At 45.4% G+C, this 17,128-nt stretch overlaps 1 protein-coding gene across 20 annotated transcripts in view; it reads left to right on the top strand.

Annotated features, from left to right (window-relative positions):
- Positions 1-17,128, top strand: part of TBX3 (T-box transcription factor 3) — a 273,513-nt gene that overhangs the window by 87,342 nt on the left and 169,043 nt on the right. For all 20 annotated transcript variants that reach the window (XM_083804575.1, XM_083804571.1, XM_083804580.1 and 17 more), the window contains one exon: positions 9,972-10,214. The gene's annotated coding sequence lies outside the window, so the exon portion shown is untranslated. The remainder of the gene's footprint in view (positions 1-9,971; positions 10,215-17,128) is intronic.

Here is a 17,128-nt window from a genome sequence, read left to right as displayed (position 1 = left end):
AAATCAAACCAAAAAAAATCCAGAACACAGTGGAATGCCCAAATGATTTGGTTAAAGAAACCTTTGCTTTGTTTAATAAATCCTGATGGCTTTGATGAAATTTCCGTTTGCAAATCTGAGTTTTATTTGACAGGAGAAAATTTGTATCTCCAGTCTGTGAAAAAATGTCTTGTCTGCCTTCTTCCATCCGTCTGTCTCTGCATCAACAGAACAAAATTCAAATAGTTTCCAAAGAGCATCTGGCATATATGCTGAAAACAAAACTTAACATCTCTTCAGCTATATACAGATGCATATCCTAATATAATGCTCTAAACAGCTCAAAATCTCAAATATCTCCACTGATTCATGTACCTGATTAATGAAACTGCTTGGTCCTGAAGTGTGGAGTTTGCCCCTCAGTTAACCAGGAAGTTCGTTACGTTTCCGACCAGGCCCGTGCCCTTGCCTACAAGCCTTGTGTGACGAGCTGGGAACCCCTTCTCCCTCTCCATCACTTCCCTACATCACCCTACACAGCGAAAGAGAGGGAGAGAGGAATTTCCGCTTTGATTTCTTTGCAGAGCCGTGCAGACAGAAGCAGCTCAAGGGAATCCTGCACAGCAGAGGTTAATGTGACCCACATATAATTGTGTGAAAAGATGCCACTCTGCGCCTTTGTCAAAGAGGCTTCTTGTTACAGCCCAAGCTATCTAGTCCCTAGCCCCTTCAGCAAAGCGCAGTTTTCTTGCATTAAATCACCACTGCCCTCTTGCCAGCTGCTTAGAGTTTGCACATTATACAGAGGAGATGTATAATATATATTTATATATTTTTAAAATGTGACAGATTGTCTTGGAACATATGTGGTATTGCCTTGAAATGAACTACGTGCATGTGATGGCCAAGCCAGCAGACCTAGTGTATGTGTGTGCGCGTGCCTGTGTGCGTGTGGTTTGTATTTTTTTCCTTCTGTTGGAAATCTGAGAGGCTGGGACACTTGAGCTTTTCATGTTGCTTCTCTCTGAAATATTCATGATGAGTTGACGACCTTGATTCTTTGATACCTGCCATTTATTTATGTGCCACTGACGATAACTGCTGCTAAGTACATATGTCAGTGACATGGTTGAGTGAGTTGGATGATAAGGAGAAGGAGGGCATCCGAGGGATGTGTGTGCTGGAATAAGATTACTTTATAAGCTCTGAGGGCATTTTAGGAGGCTGCCATGCCATCTTATTCACCCCCTTTTGTTTTTCTGACTAAAAACCCATTTTCTTTGCTTCTTCTCCAGCTTTTTCCTCTAACTAGGAAGCCTGCTAGCTCATCGCTGCTTTTCTTATAGATGATCACTGGCTCAGTAATCAAGTGAACTGCTAATGAATTAGTCAATTACTCTTACATTTTAAAAAGAGAGAGAGAGAGATACAAGTCTGGGGAGACCCAAGGAATTCTTCTCAAGTGAGAAAAAGATTGAAATGGAGTCCAGGGAGTTGGTTAGCTGGTCACAAGCATTTTGGTAGTTTGTAAAGGCAAGGAAGGATGAGGGAAGAGCAAAGGAAGGTAAAAAGAAGCAGGTGAGCAGATAAGCACCAGTATCCCACAGATACTGATACAGATGTGAAATGTAAGCAGACAAATGTCATTGCTTTTGAGTCGTTTCCATTTGGAAGGATTGTAACCTGAAGAGCATTAGGCATAAGGTTTTGGGGGTGGAGGGAAATATATTAACAAAAAGGGTTATGGAAGTGATGAAATAACGAAGAATATGGGGAAAAAGTTCCTGAGTGAAAATCAAATGCAGTCCAACATGAACCAGTCATCACTGTGGTTGGCAAAGCCTAGTTCAAGCCAGGCCTTGACTGGGAAGTGGACAGGTGATGGACACAGCTGGTCCCCTGCTTCTGGATGCTGAAGAAGGTACTCTGATAGCTAGATATATATTGACAAGAGTTTTCTTCCACCCAAGCCATGAAGTGAGGGAAGCCAGGGCAAGGGAGACGATGCAACAGAACCTCTCCTGCAGGGTCTCTTCTCACTGTATTTTGTATAAAAAAACTCCAGCTCAGTCTCTTTTTTGGGCTTTCGTTTTTTTCCCTTTCAGAAGTAAAAATAAGCACACACTTATATTGCGGTTTACATTCTCCTGAACATAATTTTCTTCTCTGTAAGAAAAAATGGGGAAAGGAAAGAAGACACTAGGGTAGAATTGAAATGCAAAAAGCACAAAAGGCTTCTGTGTATGCATCTTAAATCTGCAGCCATTCTAGAGAGGCAGGAGATAAGGTGGCTTAGGGAATGCAGCTGAGTCCGGAGAGGCATTTATTTAAGATTGATATCGAACCTTGGAATTGTGAGTGGGAGGGTTTTTTTTTAGGAAGGAACAGGATGTTGCCAGGAGGGAGGGAGGCTGGCTAGGATGATTTATTATAAGAGGTCAGTAGCAGGAAGTCACTGGAGATACGCGATGGTCTAAAACGCAGGCCAAGGAACCCGGGTGAGGACACTGCTTTCTGCTCTGAGATCCTGGCTCCTCAAAATAGAGCCAACAAAGTGACTGGGTGGTCTAATTTAGGGTCATCTTTGGTGGTCCCGCATACTACATGTGTTTTGGTCAGCTCCCTTGTCTGCCTGTCTCCGTGCACAATGACCCATCCTGCTCTTGGGTCTGTTGCACAGGCTTGTACCGTTAAAAAACAAAACAAAACAGAAACTGCATTTGTAAGAGAGATTTCAGGCCCGTCTTAGGGCAAGAAGTCATTTGGTGCTTATACAGATAATTGTGCACATGGCTGCTACTGAGAGCATGAAGTAGTCGTATTTATCATGGGGCTCCCTCCCCCGCGATAGGAAAATTCCCTGTGAAACAGAAATGGAAAGACTGGTGAGAGAAGAGGAGTCACGGCCGGGAGTGACCTTCCAGGCCATAAACAGAATTTGGAAGTTGAGCTGGATGTAAAGCTTTAACTAGTTGTCAGTCTGAAATCTGCAACTCCACGTCAATGTAATGGCCCGCTGAGCTCAAGCAGAACCACTGCAGAAGTCTGTGCTTTTTGATACTCACGACACTAAATAAATTACTGAATATTAGGCACATTATCTGTCTAACATACCTCTGAGTGTCACTTATGTGTCTTTTGCTGTCCTCTCATCTGACCCAGTCAAACCTGGAGTCCTCTTGTGCTGGGAGCAGTTGTCCTTCCTGGGAAGAGAGACAATGTCCCAGAGAAACCTCAATTCAAATGGGCAGGAGTGTAGGGGAAAGGATTTTCCCTCCCCTGGGAATTGAAGCATGGCTTGGAAAGCAGCTGGTGAGCAGTGCTTTGGAGCGAATGGAAGGATGCCCTTTGAATTCAGAGGTCCTTAAATGACTTGCCAAAGGTCATACAGCGAAGTTGGTACAGGGCTAAGTTCACGTCCTCTTTATAGGGGTGAATATCAACCCAATTCTACAACATTCATGTTCAACTTCCAATTATTGCAAACCCAGCTGTGTTGTGGGTTTTTTAGTGCATTCAAAGCGTGCTGCTGTGCTTTTTCTTTCTACAGCTATTCTGGTTGTCCCTGCTGATAATAGCAGAGATTGGATCTACCCAAGGGGTAACATCTGAGCATTTAATGCTGTCCTTTTATCTAATGTCCTCTAGCCTGTGGTCCTGTTGTCCCCGCGCAGCTTGGTATGTGGTGATGTTCACTCTCCTGCTTACACTCAGTGAATGATTTATCATGTGTTATCAGTAGGACTCTGTACAGTGTCCAGGGACAATGTTTTCTTCCATCTGGTTCCAAGCTGGTGGAACACCCTTCCATATGGTTTTCACATGTGGTTCTCCTAGTACCTCCCTTCTATTTTTTCCCTGTGGATTCATCACTGCGCAGTTTGTATAACAACTACACTTTGTTTCACTTTATAAATTAATCACATACATGAATTAAAACTTCATCAACTGTGGATATTTTTTAAATGACAGAGGAAACCCTCCAGCTGGGTGAATCTATCTTCTAGAAGAAATATCCTGTCCCACATCATACTGGAAATGAACTGCTGCAGTGTTTCACAGCACTCTTCAGTCAGATGTTAGGCTACGGCTTGCTCTGGAGCAATCGTATCTAATAATATGTGTGAAAGTCTTTTATTTCAGCTCTGTTATTATGAAGGTGCTATTTGCAGGTTCATAGCATGAGCAGGACAGAGACCAGAAAAGATTTTTTTATGTAAATTGTCACAAGACACAGTGATTTACAAAGACCTGATACTGGGCACTCCAACAGACAAAGAGCTCTGTATCCCCAGCCTTTGAGTGATCCAACCTGTAAAGGGGCTCCTCTGTTAGAATCAGTTGCTGCTGGGTTTACTGGGCTTTGCAGATAACTTTTCTCTGTGGTCTTTGTTGATTTTATGTTAGACCTGGTAACACGCTTTTATCTTATCTGGCTTTTTCTCTTCTTTGCTCTCTGCGTTGTTTGCTATTCCAGAATAAATATGCAGACAGCCTGCCCCTGGAGGCCAGTGCACTGTGTTCCTCCCAGAGAGCATGCAAATATTTGCACCACACCAGGCTCTGAGCCACGAGACGTGAGCAGCCACACAAGTAGGTGCAGCAGAGGGCAGGGGTGGGAAGCCAGAGGGTGTGAAACCAGCAAACGGCAGCTGGGGCAGTTGGCGTGGAGCACTTAGCAAGGGACTGCCTGGTCTTCAGAGCAAAGATGGGGCACCAGGGAAAAGAGGATGTGTCTTTGGGGGTGTATGCGTAAATGTGCATGCCTGTGTGAGTTTGTGGTAAGGCCTCTGCATGTGCTGTGGTGGGTGTCATCTGGTGAATGTACGTGGGCAGCAGGTTCTCGTGAACAGCAGCAGGGATGGTACTCCAAGCCAAGTGCTGTTTTCTGGCGTTATCCATCCTGCTTCCAGACTCCTGTTTTTCAAAATAGCACATGGCATGTGTGTATGCTTCTGTGTTTCTGTGGGTTTGAAATGGGCATGGTGGTGTACGGGGGTGTGTGTACTACCCATGTGATACGTATTGAGCTGAGGCACTTTGTCTTGAGCTTTCTGCCCTTACAGACACACCTTGGATCTGTTGAGGGTTCAGACCTTATCCCTTCACAGAAGGCCAAGCTGTGATGGAGCCAGAAAAAAGCTCAAAAAGTCTTTAGGCCTTTCTGTGCCGTTTAGTTTCTCATTGGAAAGAACAAGTCTTTCCTCAGGTTTGCAAGAGGGAATCCCTTTCCCCAGTGCCCATGGTGTGGTCATGGCACCTGAAAATCCTACTTCTGGAATGACTGGCATCTTAGAGATGCTTCTCCTTGCAAAGTTATTTGGAATATCACCCCTATTTTACATCCCATCCCTAAGCAGAAGATCTTAAGTAGATTGCAGTGATGATGACTGTCCAGAGAGAAATAAGCCACCACTGCAGCTAGTGCAGCCATCACACCCAGGGAGTTAAGCAGCAATATCCTAAACTCCTGCTTTCTCGTCTCTTGCTAGCACAGGCGTTCTTACAGCTCCCTGGTGGTCCCCAAAAAATCTCCAGAAGGAGTTACAGTTGGCTTTCCCTTAGATTTATTCCTTGATTCGCTTCACTGGGGAATGAGGGAGGACGAGGAAGGGGTGAAGGCATTTTTGTGCAATTGTGGCACTCATTTGTGGCAGTGTCACCCTTCCCCACCTGTGGGGACAGGCCAGAGGAGAAGCATGAGGGTGCGAGGCATTCGCCGAGACGTGCACTATTTCGCCCTTGAAGGTCACCTCACCGCTGCCTCCCTTGTCGCCTCCCTGCACGTCCTCCCACCCCTCTCACCTCACTGAGCTTCTTTGATTTGGAACCACCGCTGGCTTGGCTGAGAGGGCTTCTTTTTTTTTGTTGGTTTTGGGGGTTTTATTGTTTGCTCACTGTTGCCTTTTTCCAGTCTGAAGTTTGCCGCCTCCTGGCCTCCAGGCTGGTGACCCTGGTGCGAGCTGTCGGGCCTTGCGCTGCACACCGCCTTATCAGCGGGGAGGCTCTTTCGTTTCCAGCTGGGACTTTTGGTCTGGATTGGATCCATCATGCCACCAGGTCTGATTGATGGCCTTATTGACAATCTGGTTGACCCTTGTTCGGCAGGCTGACATGCTCTGTATTTCACGGGCCAGCATTTGATGCGTATCAAAGAGGTGGTCAGGTCACCAGAACAGCCAATTAAAACGATAAAGAGGGAGGAGTGGAAGATGAGGTTTTAACTCTTTCCAGCCCATCGTAAACATCTTTACAAAGTGCAGGTATTGTCTTCTGTCAAAAAGGAGGGCTGGGAGGGAGGCAAAAGCAAAGGTCCACTTATGTAACAATTGTCTATGGGAACTCTTTAAAAATTGAATAAGCAGGGGTCAGGAAACAATTAGCTGTCTATGTAGTTGTCAGTTATTTAGAGTCTGGAATGAGACTGGATCAATTTGCTAGCTGTCCTTTCTTTCTTCCTTTTTTTTTTTTTCTGAAAGCATATTATAATAAGAGACCATGAAATTCAGCATAGGTTTGTGAGTATATAATAATCCATGTTAAATTCAAACACTGCTTAGAAGACAAGGATTTTGTACCATTGCTGTTATTACCTGGAGAGGAGAAAGGGACTCCCACTACGATGCTGGTAGCTGACAGCCAGCAGAAGGTAATAAATTCAGGAGCTATTTAGCAACAGCTTCTGAATAATGGTATCAGAGGAACATGCTCTTCACACGAGGAGCCTAATGAGGGAGAAGTGCTAGAGCCAGGGATTAAGGGTACCATTGGGATCACAGGTAATAAAAGCTCTATAATGTGTCAGTGGCTGATGTTTGTATCAGTGCAGGGTCAGTCACAGTTGCTTCAGTGTTAGTTCGGGGCTGTCTTTTAGGATAATTCATTCTTTCCTAAGATGCTAGCAAAAATGCACTAGATCCTGGACTTTTTTGCCTCCTGAGCTTTAATCCATACTTACACTCAAGTTTCTAGGTACCAGTTTTAATGGAAATGCTAGCAAAACAAAGCTTGAATCAGTTTTAAGTGTAGAAAGGTTACTGTGTGGAACAGTTCAGCATATCCAGATTCAGTTCCTGGTTTAGACGCAGAATTTCAGGATGGCATCATCAGTGCTGTAGTTGAGTTTCCGGTTTAGAAAAGGAGGAACAACTTTCTCGTTTTCCCAAGAAAGGTGAAATTTAAGAAATGTGATAATGCTAAGAACTTAGCTGATATCTGAACATGGAAAGAAAAAATTGCCCTCCTATCCCCTGGAAAAAAAAAAAAAAAAAGCATGCCATACCTGTAGTGCTGCATGCACTCCTCAAAGGTCTTCCTTCACCTGCTTGTACTTGTTCAGTTTGTGCTTTAATATCATAATCTAACTAATGCGAAGGCATTGAATCCATTTTCTGACTGTTGGGTAAATGATGGTTAAGTGTCAGGAGATTTATTTAATTGTCTTGCTATTAAAAAAAAGGTAGGTCTGCTGAGTGAAAGCTTTTATGCTTTTAAATGAGGTATTGTTGTGATTGGAGTTTAAACAGCAATGATTTCCTCAAAAATGCATTGGCAATAATCACTGGCTTGTTTGATTGTCCACATAACTGTACCACCCTCACTGCCAAGAAACTCATCTGAACCACCAATGATAATAATAGCTATTTTTTTCCATTAAGTGTGCAGCAGATATAATATTCAGGGACAGGAACATCTTCATTAGGCAGTACGGAAAGTGAACACATTGTTCACAAATCAGCCTCAGGAATAATGGACTAGAGAGACTTCAGAGGTGAGGGATGGAGGCTGTGGGGGCGGGAAAGGGTCTCAGAGCTTCATGAACCACATACAGAGAGGATTTTAGTGGGATACGGGCAATTGATTCCCTTAAGTGTCTTTGAAGAGGCCGGTCTAGAGGTAGAGAAACTCCAGATGACTTTTAGTATCTCACAGTCTGGCCACAGTGTCTCAATCATCATTTTACTCTTTTATATTTCTTTAATTAAAAAAAAAAAAAAGCCATGAATACAGAGCTAATTCACCTGGCCTAATCAGAAACAAGGCGATGATGACAGCTTTCTGAGGTGAGCGGGTGACCCGGAGGTGAGAAACCTGTTGCTTGTACCTGGGTGTCTCAGATACTGCTGAACATCCTAGACGTCTGTGAAATGCAAACAAGCCAAATTAATTCTTTCTGAATTTTTCCATGGGAAATCCGTTTCCCAACTGAGTGTCGTTTCCCTGCTAGCTCCTGTCCCTGAAATCCGTCCTGTGTCTGGAGCACAGCTCGGGGCTGGGCTTTGCTGGAGTATTTGCTGCATGGGGGGCAGAGGGCCTGGCCTCTGCTAAGCACATGGACACAGGTGTTGTCTGTCTGTCCTGCTTCATGTCCTTCCTCTCTTAATTTCACATTAGCTAATGCATTTTGGCACCAAGAGCTACAGGTGTCATCCCCGTGTAGGATTAAGGCTGACACTTGCCCTGAGACTCAAGCAGGAATATCAGTTTCCCCTTTCTCTTTGCCACCTCCTGCCTGGGAAACCGCAGGCAGGGCCAGCAAGGAGATCCAGTTTGTCTCTCTGTCAACACACCACGCCAGCAAGAGAGAGGCTGTGTGTATCGCCCTGATGTTCCTTTTTTCCTCTTCTCTGCCCTCATCAGCCCTGAGTGCCATTTAGCAGCGTTAGCTGGCTACTCCTCTCAGTTGGACACCGATTACTCCCTGTTGGAGAGCTGTCAGTGAGGGGAAAGCCATACATCGCAGCGGGAAGTGATCTCACCCGGCAGGGGGGCACCTCTTCCCAGCCAAAACAGCGTGGCTTTGACAGGCTTGATGTATTTATTATCTTCTTGGTGCAGAAATGCTGCCACAGCAGGCAGCGGCGTTGGGGGGAGCATGCTACTGGTGACTTAGAAGGGAAAGCGAGGAGAACAAAGTGCCAAGGAGCTGTCTGGAGGCAGCTGATGGCAGGGTGCAGGAAGGGGTAAGAAGAGCATGAAGGAAAGGAAAAGACTATTGAAAAAAAAAGGAAACAATTCCTTGTACTCGTGCTTAACTCATCTCCTTAACTCCAGGGAGTCGAGAAGGCAGAGGAGAAGCAAAAACAAACAGCAAGTGAAAGAAGAGCGAGGTTGCAGCCCAGCTGAGTATGATATCCCAGCCAGGTGGAGCTGGCTGAGTGAAGCTTCAGAAAGCTGCCACCTTGGTGAGGAACCTGTGTGCTCCTCTTGTGCCCCTCGTCCTCCTGGACTTGGCTCCATTTAGGTTTTGTGCCACGGTCTGGAAGGGTTTCACACAAGGGCCTTCTGTCAGGCTGTTTTGCCAGCCCCTGTCTGGGTCCCCTTCACCTTGCAGAGTTGAGGCCAAAAGTCCAAAGGACACTTCGACTGGAAGGAAAAGCAGGCAGGATCTTTCAGGGACAGAGGTGTGTTATGTTCCCAGCAGCTGTGCTGGTTCATAGGCTTCATCACATTCAAAACCAGCCTGGTTAGCTGGTTTGAATTCCTGGTAGCAGCGAGGCTTGATCACAGCCCCGTATTTCTGAGAGACACCTAAGCTGGGTTTGAAGTTTTAAGTGAAAGAAATTCACTTGTTTCACTCTGGCTTTCCAAGAGGGCCATTCCCTTAGAGAAGTCCAGAAACTTCTCTAGGTAGAAGTTGCAAGGACATGTCCAACTGTCTTCTATGGGCAGCAATTAAGTAAAAATTACCGGGGTACTGAGTGCTCCAGTGAAGCCTTAATGCCCTGATGAGCCTCACCTGGGCTGCCTCCCTACCTCTCTGCTCCATTTCAGCTCAGTTCCTCACCCTCTTTTGTTCTTTGAGCCTGGGGCTACCTGTGGGCCTTCCCTTTGTGCCTCACCTGAAGGATTCAAGTTCAGTAGTCATGTGCTGGGACTCAAATCCTATCATTCTGTACATGAGGTGTTACCTGGTGTCTGTGCTGTTTTGAGAAGAGGAGAAAAGGCAACCTGAGTTGATTTGTAATAAGTAAACTCCCTTTTGTTCTCAGTTCCTATGTAATATTGCAAATGTGGAGTTTGCAAGTGACTGCAGGCCCTCCTCAAAGGATGAGAAAAGTATTTCTTGTGCCATGAGGAAAACTCGCTGTGGGGCGAAGTTGCTTTTACTGAAGTCTACTGATTGACTGGCTAAAATAAACTGCAGGCTTCAAAGTCAGCCGTGCTGCAAAGGACCCCGAGGAAAGAGGACCAACTAGAAGAGACTGAAGGAAAGCAGCCATCTACTCCTGACTGTGAGTAAGCAAACTTCATGTATGGCTGGAAATACGGTATGCATAACAAGAAATGTATGTGGTGGATAGGAAGACTGCAGAGCGGTGCCTCATCAGAGAGGTGTTCAAGTTCCCCAGGAGGATGGAGCACTGGGTGTGTTAAGAGTTAGTTGGCTGTTTTGAGGTACTGTTCTTTTCTGGGGAAAAAAAAAAGGTTGGAATTTAGTAATGAGTTTGTAAACGTTGAGAGACGTATACCTAATCCTGGTTGGAGCATACCTGAAGAGGGAACGTGCAAGGAGCCATTTTGTTTTTGCTGAGCTTGTTTTGTCTTGTTTTGAAGTTGCCTGATCGCGTGTTTTTCTGGACAAATGTAGCGTGTGGCTTGAGTGTTTTCCTGGTTGGAGAAATGCCATATGTGACAATGTCCATCTGTTAGACTTGTGTTCTCAAAAGTTGCTTTTATGTGATGGGATTCCTTTGATAGTGCACCAAATCATGCTCAGATGGAGAGCTGACTAAAACCTTGCTCAGATTAGAGACCGTGGGCAAACAGTGAGCAAAAAATCCAAGTCTGTCTGTTTTTTCCTCTTCCCTTCTCCTTAACTAAGCATATCAGTTTTAACGCTGGGATCTCTATGAGAATAAAAATATTACAGTTGCATTCAAAAGCTTTTGATACAGGTTGATTAATGAATGTTATCACTATTCTATGGTAATTCTGTATTGTGTGGCATGAACACGTGGATGGCTATAATGCTGCTGAGTGTCCTTGGTGTAGGTGAAGCTTGATTTGGAAGAGCAGGCTGTGTCTGTGGTACTAAGGGCCTTCTGGATGCTTTGCAGCAGTTGGTTTACAGTATATCACGAGTATTGACCACCTGCATAGCACAAGACTTCATGTGGATGTTTAAGACTCTCTCCTGTACACACTTTCATGTAGGTTTGACTTCTGCCACACAGGGTGCATTAATAAGACCTTGTCTGGTCTCTCCCTTCTGTATGACCCCTGCTTAAGCCCTAAGGGGCTTCCCCGGTTACTGTTTATTCCAGTTGTGGTGTGCGTTGGGCGTCTAAAGCCTACTGCACAGTGTCAGATGTGTTTGCAGCACCAACTCTGGAACCCGCTGCAAAGTGTCTCCCCCTCTCCTCTGTTTCCAAACATCCAGGGGAAGCGCTGAGCTCTGCTGTCTGTCTTAGGGCTTTATAGCATCTGCAGGAGGGTACTGTCTGGCAACAGGATTGACTTCCTTCGGGGATTTAACTATTCAGCCCTTCTATTTAAGAGACTGAAAGCTGCAGTAAGTGTAAAGTGTGTTTTTTTTTTTTGTTCGTTTTGCATGTAAAAAATACTTTTTTATTTTAGTTGATTGTGAATATCCTGAAAGGAGGCTCAAAATGCAGGCCTTCAGGTGAAAGAGGGTATCTGAATGAACTTCTTGCTCATAATAGATTTTATGAGGGGAAAAAAAAACTTGTGCCCTTTGGGCTTGGTGATTTTCTGGAGAAACAGCTATGTGAGCAGAGCTCCTGCTGAGGGAAACAAGACCACACCTGCCCAGTGAAGTCTGGTCCATTCACCAGTTCACATCACCTACAACTTGGATATAACAGAGAGGTGCAAGTTCAGGTTGGAAACCTGTGGTGTTTTGTAGCTGTAACGTGTGAATTAAGGGTTTTTTTCCCTCCTTCAGCCCTTCCAAGCTGTCAGCCGGTACCTGCATAAGCCCTGAAGTCAGAAACGTAACGAGTGACTCCTGGCTAGCACTGGCTTTCTTGTGCAAGCCCAGCCTCAACTCAGGTGTTGGCTCTGTCCTCCTCTGATCCTTCTGTGGTTTGATCGAGTGCACTTGTGCCCTTCTGTACGTGCCTCTGGGCTCGAGGCAGCTGTGCTGTGTGCTCTCTTTAATAGCTTGTCCAGCCCTGCGGCTCATGTGAGTGCGTGGAGTGCAGCAGGTCCATGCTGTTGGCTTCCTGTCGTATTTCATGGCTCCTGATGGCAGCTCAGCTGAGGAGTTATGAAATTCATATCCTCTTGGCCTAGGAGAATATGGCAAGTGGAAGATTTAATGTCCCAGAGGGTTTGTGTAGGAAGCTGTACCAGAGGGAAGAAGGGGGTGGTTAGTGCTTCAGGTCCTTCACAAATCTGTTCAAGTCAAGGCTTCCAAAGGCTGGAAAGCTGTGAATTAAACCAGCTGAGTTGCATGTGTGGCACTGTGTAATAGCGTTTTTACTGAATTCCCTCCCTCACCAGCACTTCTAGGATTTACTTTTGGACAACATGGCCCATTTCAGTTAGTGGTGGATTCCACTGACTTAATGGCACAGAACACTTGGTGATCCCATACTTAAACATGCACTTATTCCCCTACCTTGCCCTGGGATCCCCCATTAGATCAGATGTTTGTGTGACCAACAAACATTGTTTGTTGGGATCTCAAGGGGGAGACGGATTTTCCACTTCTTTACCATGTGCTGTGTACAAATGCTTCGTGTGATGGACTGGGGGCATGTGGAGAGCTCCAGTTCCTTCAAACCTGAATGCTGTGCTCAAGCCACTGCTTGCAGTGGAAGGGTCTAAGGGTGTAGATGAAGGTTTGATGTGGTCTTGTAGCTAGTCCATGCTCAAAAGGGAGCAAATACAGCAACAAGCCACACATATGGTGTTAGTACCAGCAGTGTAGTACAGTCTCAGGACTGCGTAGGCATCCTGGCGTTGCTGGCATCCCCACACAAATCACCACTTTGCCCTTAAGGGATGAGACAGGAGGAAATATAGAGCCTAAGGTGTCCAAGAAAGTCTTAAATCATTTTGAGTCTGGAGCAAGGCAGTAAGTAATCTTGAAGAGCGCTGGCAGGAGGCCCCTCAGGTCAGGCGATGCTGTAGGGATGCTTGGTGATCGCGCTGCCACGGGAGGCAGGAGCCCTGAGCTGCCAGAGCTCGAGGACCATGCAAGGTCACTGCAGCACGGCTCCCACCCAGGGATGCTCACTTACCACGTGTGGAGGTGAGTGGTGTGTATCAGCAGCATGTTGTGGACCCTGGACAGTAGCTGTCTGAGCTCTGTTTCTTCTCTAGAGGCAGTCCTCCAAAGAGCTGAAGGCTGGTTTGCTGTTGGTGTTGGGTTTTGGGGGGAGGTGGGGGCATGGGGTGGTTCTTCCCCCCAATTGTACTGTCCTTCTAAAAATATAACTTTACCTTTCCTGGGGTCTAAACCCCAGTCCTGTGGTCTGGCTTTGTATGGCCGCAGCTGTAGTGAAGGCAAATGTCAAGGATCAGCAAAGAGCAGCTTTTATTTGGTCACATTTTACTGATGGTTTTCCTTCTAAAAAAAAAATAAATAAATAAAATTTTGCTCACTTGTATAATGAGCAGCAATGAAACTGGAGCTTAAAGATGTATATTTTTTTCCTTCCAAAATTAAAAGCATTATCTCTATTTGCAGTTCACCCAAAATATTTCAGCACCAAATTACTTTGAAATCCACAAAAATGGAAAAAGAGTTTAGGAGAGATGGAAAAAAAACAACTGAAACACTGAGTGGATGGAAGGTTTCATGCAGTGAATGAGGGCAATTTAGTGGAAGTCAACAAAAACTCCAAAACTGAAATAAAAAGTGCTGATGTTCAGACAGCACATATTTTTGGACAAACAGACAAATTTCAGTCCTAAAAGGATAACAGTTGCTGTCTGGCTCATGGGAACCTTGTGGATGTCTGATACGGAGCTGTCTGGTTGCCAGTTACCAGACTCCTCCGTGAAGCTGTTTCTGCCATGCAGCCCTTTCTCATCTGCCCCTTCTGACATGAGACATCAGAAGCAGGAGCAGAAGCTATTCAATCATAGTGACAGAGCCCTTTTTTTGGATGGTGAAATGTTCCGTTGGTTTCGTATATCTAATCTCATGTTTGTCTCTCTGCTTGCATTCAGCAGATTTGATGAAATAGAGCATGAAGGGTTGTTCTGTGAGATTCCTGCCCCGTTCTGCAGGGCTTAAAGGAAAGGATCCAAAACCTCAAGTGCTTATTCTGGCTGGTGAGCAAGGAAAGAATATGGAGCTTGTTGGAAGTCAGTAGGTGTTGTCTTAAGTTCTGGTCTGTTATCACTGGGAAAGCTGCACAAGCCACCTGAAATTCTGGTAATTTCAGGTAGATGATTGAGGAATCTGATTGTTGATCTCTACAAGTGGGTTTTCTTGCCCCTCTGCCGTGTATATCTTCCCAGCACCATCGTGAGTGTTCTGGATGTGGTGTGGCCCTGGGTGGTGGCTTAGAGGACCCAGGACTTGCTTCTGTGGGCACTGTTCCTGGAGGCACGGGCCTGCAAAATGGCCAGAGCCAAGTCACTTCACTGCTTTGTGCTTCATTCCCCTGGCTGCAAAATGGGGCTGATAACCAGCTCGGCCGATGACAAGTGTGAAAGGAGAAATAAGTGTTCTCATCTGACATTTGTCAGGATGCAGGATGCTGACCTAGATCTGCGCAATCACACTGCATATAAGCTACATACTGTAGTTGTGTAGGACAGCATCTATGATGATTAAGGCTGGCTGGCAATTCACTGCCATCCACAAAGGCTGCGAGCGTTAGAAGGCAAATGCCATCTGATACTCCCTGTTTGAAAGGGAAGATGCGTGACTTTTTTCAGGCAGCAAATTCCCTGGAGGAATAGAAGGAAACTTATAAGGCCCAAATCTGTTGGTGGTGTATGGGGCTTCATTTACACTTGTCGTGGTGATGTAATGGGTTGGTTACTTGATTTGATGCCATTTAAATGTCTTGCCTTATGTTGGTTAAGGATCGTGGCAGTAGAGATGAAATACTGATATGGATGTAGAGTCCAATGCACTTTTATGTCCCATCTCCCTCAAATCCTCTAAAATCCAGTGGTCCCGTGCAGCAGCTCAATTCGTGCCCTGGTTCAGCTCAGAGCACAGTGTTTGTGTCTGGTGTGGGGGATTGCAGAATTTTGACTTCCTCGGCTTCATCCCTGGGCCTTTCCTATCCCCCTTTCTTCATGAGGGAGGAGGCAGCGCTCCTCCCTGTCCCCTGCACAGGGACAGGGGATCTTAGAGGTGTCTTATATGGACCCCTCCACTCCAAGGGCATTGGCGGCACTGCCGCTGTGTCTGTGTTATGCAGGCCAGCCCTCCCACTGCTGACAGCCAACTTCTCCAAGAGGGGGACGAAATCCAAGTGGCAGGGCAGGCACCTCTGAGGAGATATCTCCTAACTGTTCCCACAGAGCTTGAAGAAAAAGATTTGACGGATTTACAGAGGAAAATGGCTGAGAAGGGATTGATAAACACACAGAGAGATCTAACTAGTGTGTCCCATCACTCCGAATAGCTGATCATAGCGAAAGTGCTTCAGGGCAGTGTCGGGAAGAATTTGTTGATGTGAACTCGTGTCTCCCTGAGAGAATCATGCTGTTTCAGGGAAGGGACGGTCCAGAGAAGGTTGTCGTGAAGAAGAATGCAACAGTAGTGGGGTGGGCATCTGTCAGGAGGAGTTGGCGAGATGATCACCAGTGCTTTCTGAAGGCAGAGCTGTGAGGATGCCAGCCAGGACTTGATAGTTGTGCTTCCTTGCAGCCACGATGTCAATGTGAACTTTGCTCCCCTCGATGCGTTTGCAACAATAAACTCTTGATGCCAGCTTGGATCCCGGGCATGAGAAATTCCCCACCACAGCTGGGAATCTCCTTCATCTCCCATGCTTAGGGCTACACAAGCATGACCGTCCACGTGACAGTCAGCAGTGTGAACGGGTTCAACTGATGATATCTGAACTGTTGTGAATTACCTGGTATGGTCCCTTCAGTGCCACTAATAGCTCAAGAGAAGAGAGCGGGCATGGCTTCTTCAGTAACCTTTTAAAGGTCTGTCTGCTGTTGTCATGAATAGTCAGCATGGCTTGGGCCACTCTTGCTCCAAGACCAAATGGCAATATCCATTACTATTAATAATTCAAGAAGAAATGGGTATCACAACATTGTATGATGTTTGAAAACTTGATGGGCTATGTCAGGGAGTCAGTCTGAAGTCAGAGTATTGGAATGGGAGGCGTATTGGGCATACCCTGCTGATGTGAATGAGCATGCAGAACTGCATTAGATGTTCCCTTAAAATGCTGCTTTGGCTTGCTGCAGGTCACGTAAAGCATTGTATGCATCACTGGGGAAGCTTTTTGTTAGAGCTGATTTAGGAGAACTTCAGCCAAAACGGCTGTGCATACCACTGTCAAGTTTTCCTTTACATGGAAAATGCCAATGTTGAGGGAGCCTTATCATTTTTTTAATGTTTAGTTCAGTTTTGCCTTGGTGTTTTCTGTGAATGTAAGGAAAATGTATTGCATGAAAATGTACATATTGAAAACATATTGCGTTGGTGTTCTGTTGTTGTGAAGTTATGTTTCCAAGTAGGGCACAAAGCTTAGAGGAATGCTTCAAACAAGTTTTATTAATAGGTATCTTGTACCTTCTGATTTTCTGATATTGTAGCTTTGCATTGAACTATTCCGCATGGGGTAATGATCGGATTTAATATTTTCTGGTTGTCAGTAGGAAAAAGATCTAAAGCTGCAATGCATCCAGACAAATGTTTGTATTGTGATTTGAAGCTCAAAACCAGAAAATGATACCTAAATGCGAGAGAAAATAAGGTTATACTTAAGACTTTGCCTTCTGAAACTTTGAGATGTGACTGTCTGGTTTACGTTCTGTTTTGGAGAGAGGTTTCTATCTCTTTGGAAACTTTTATGTAAAATGCAGCTGAATTGATCAGAACAGAGGAGTGGCAGTGATACTTGAGTGCACTGAAGAAATTCTCAAGTTGTTTAGCAGTTGCCCCAGATAAGACAGCAGGTAATGTAGTCAGTGCATCCCTGAGCTTGGTAAGGCTTCCGCCTTCACTGGAACAATGTTTTCAAAAGCT

The sequence above is a fragment of the Anser anser genome, assembly GCF_964211835.1.
Source record: "Anser anser genome assembly, chromosome: 18".
In the NCBI taxonomy this organism is placed as follows: domain Eukaryota; kingdom Metazoa; phylum Chordata; class Aves; order Anseriformes; family Anatidae; genus Anser; species Anser anser.
Note: the sequence above shows the minus strand (reverse complement) of the source record. Positions and strands in the feature narration are given on the sequence as shown.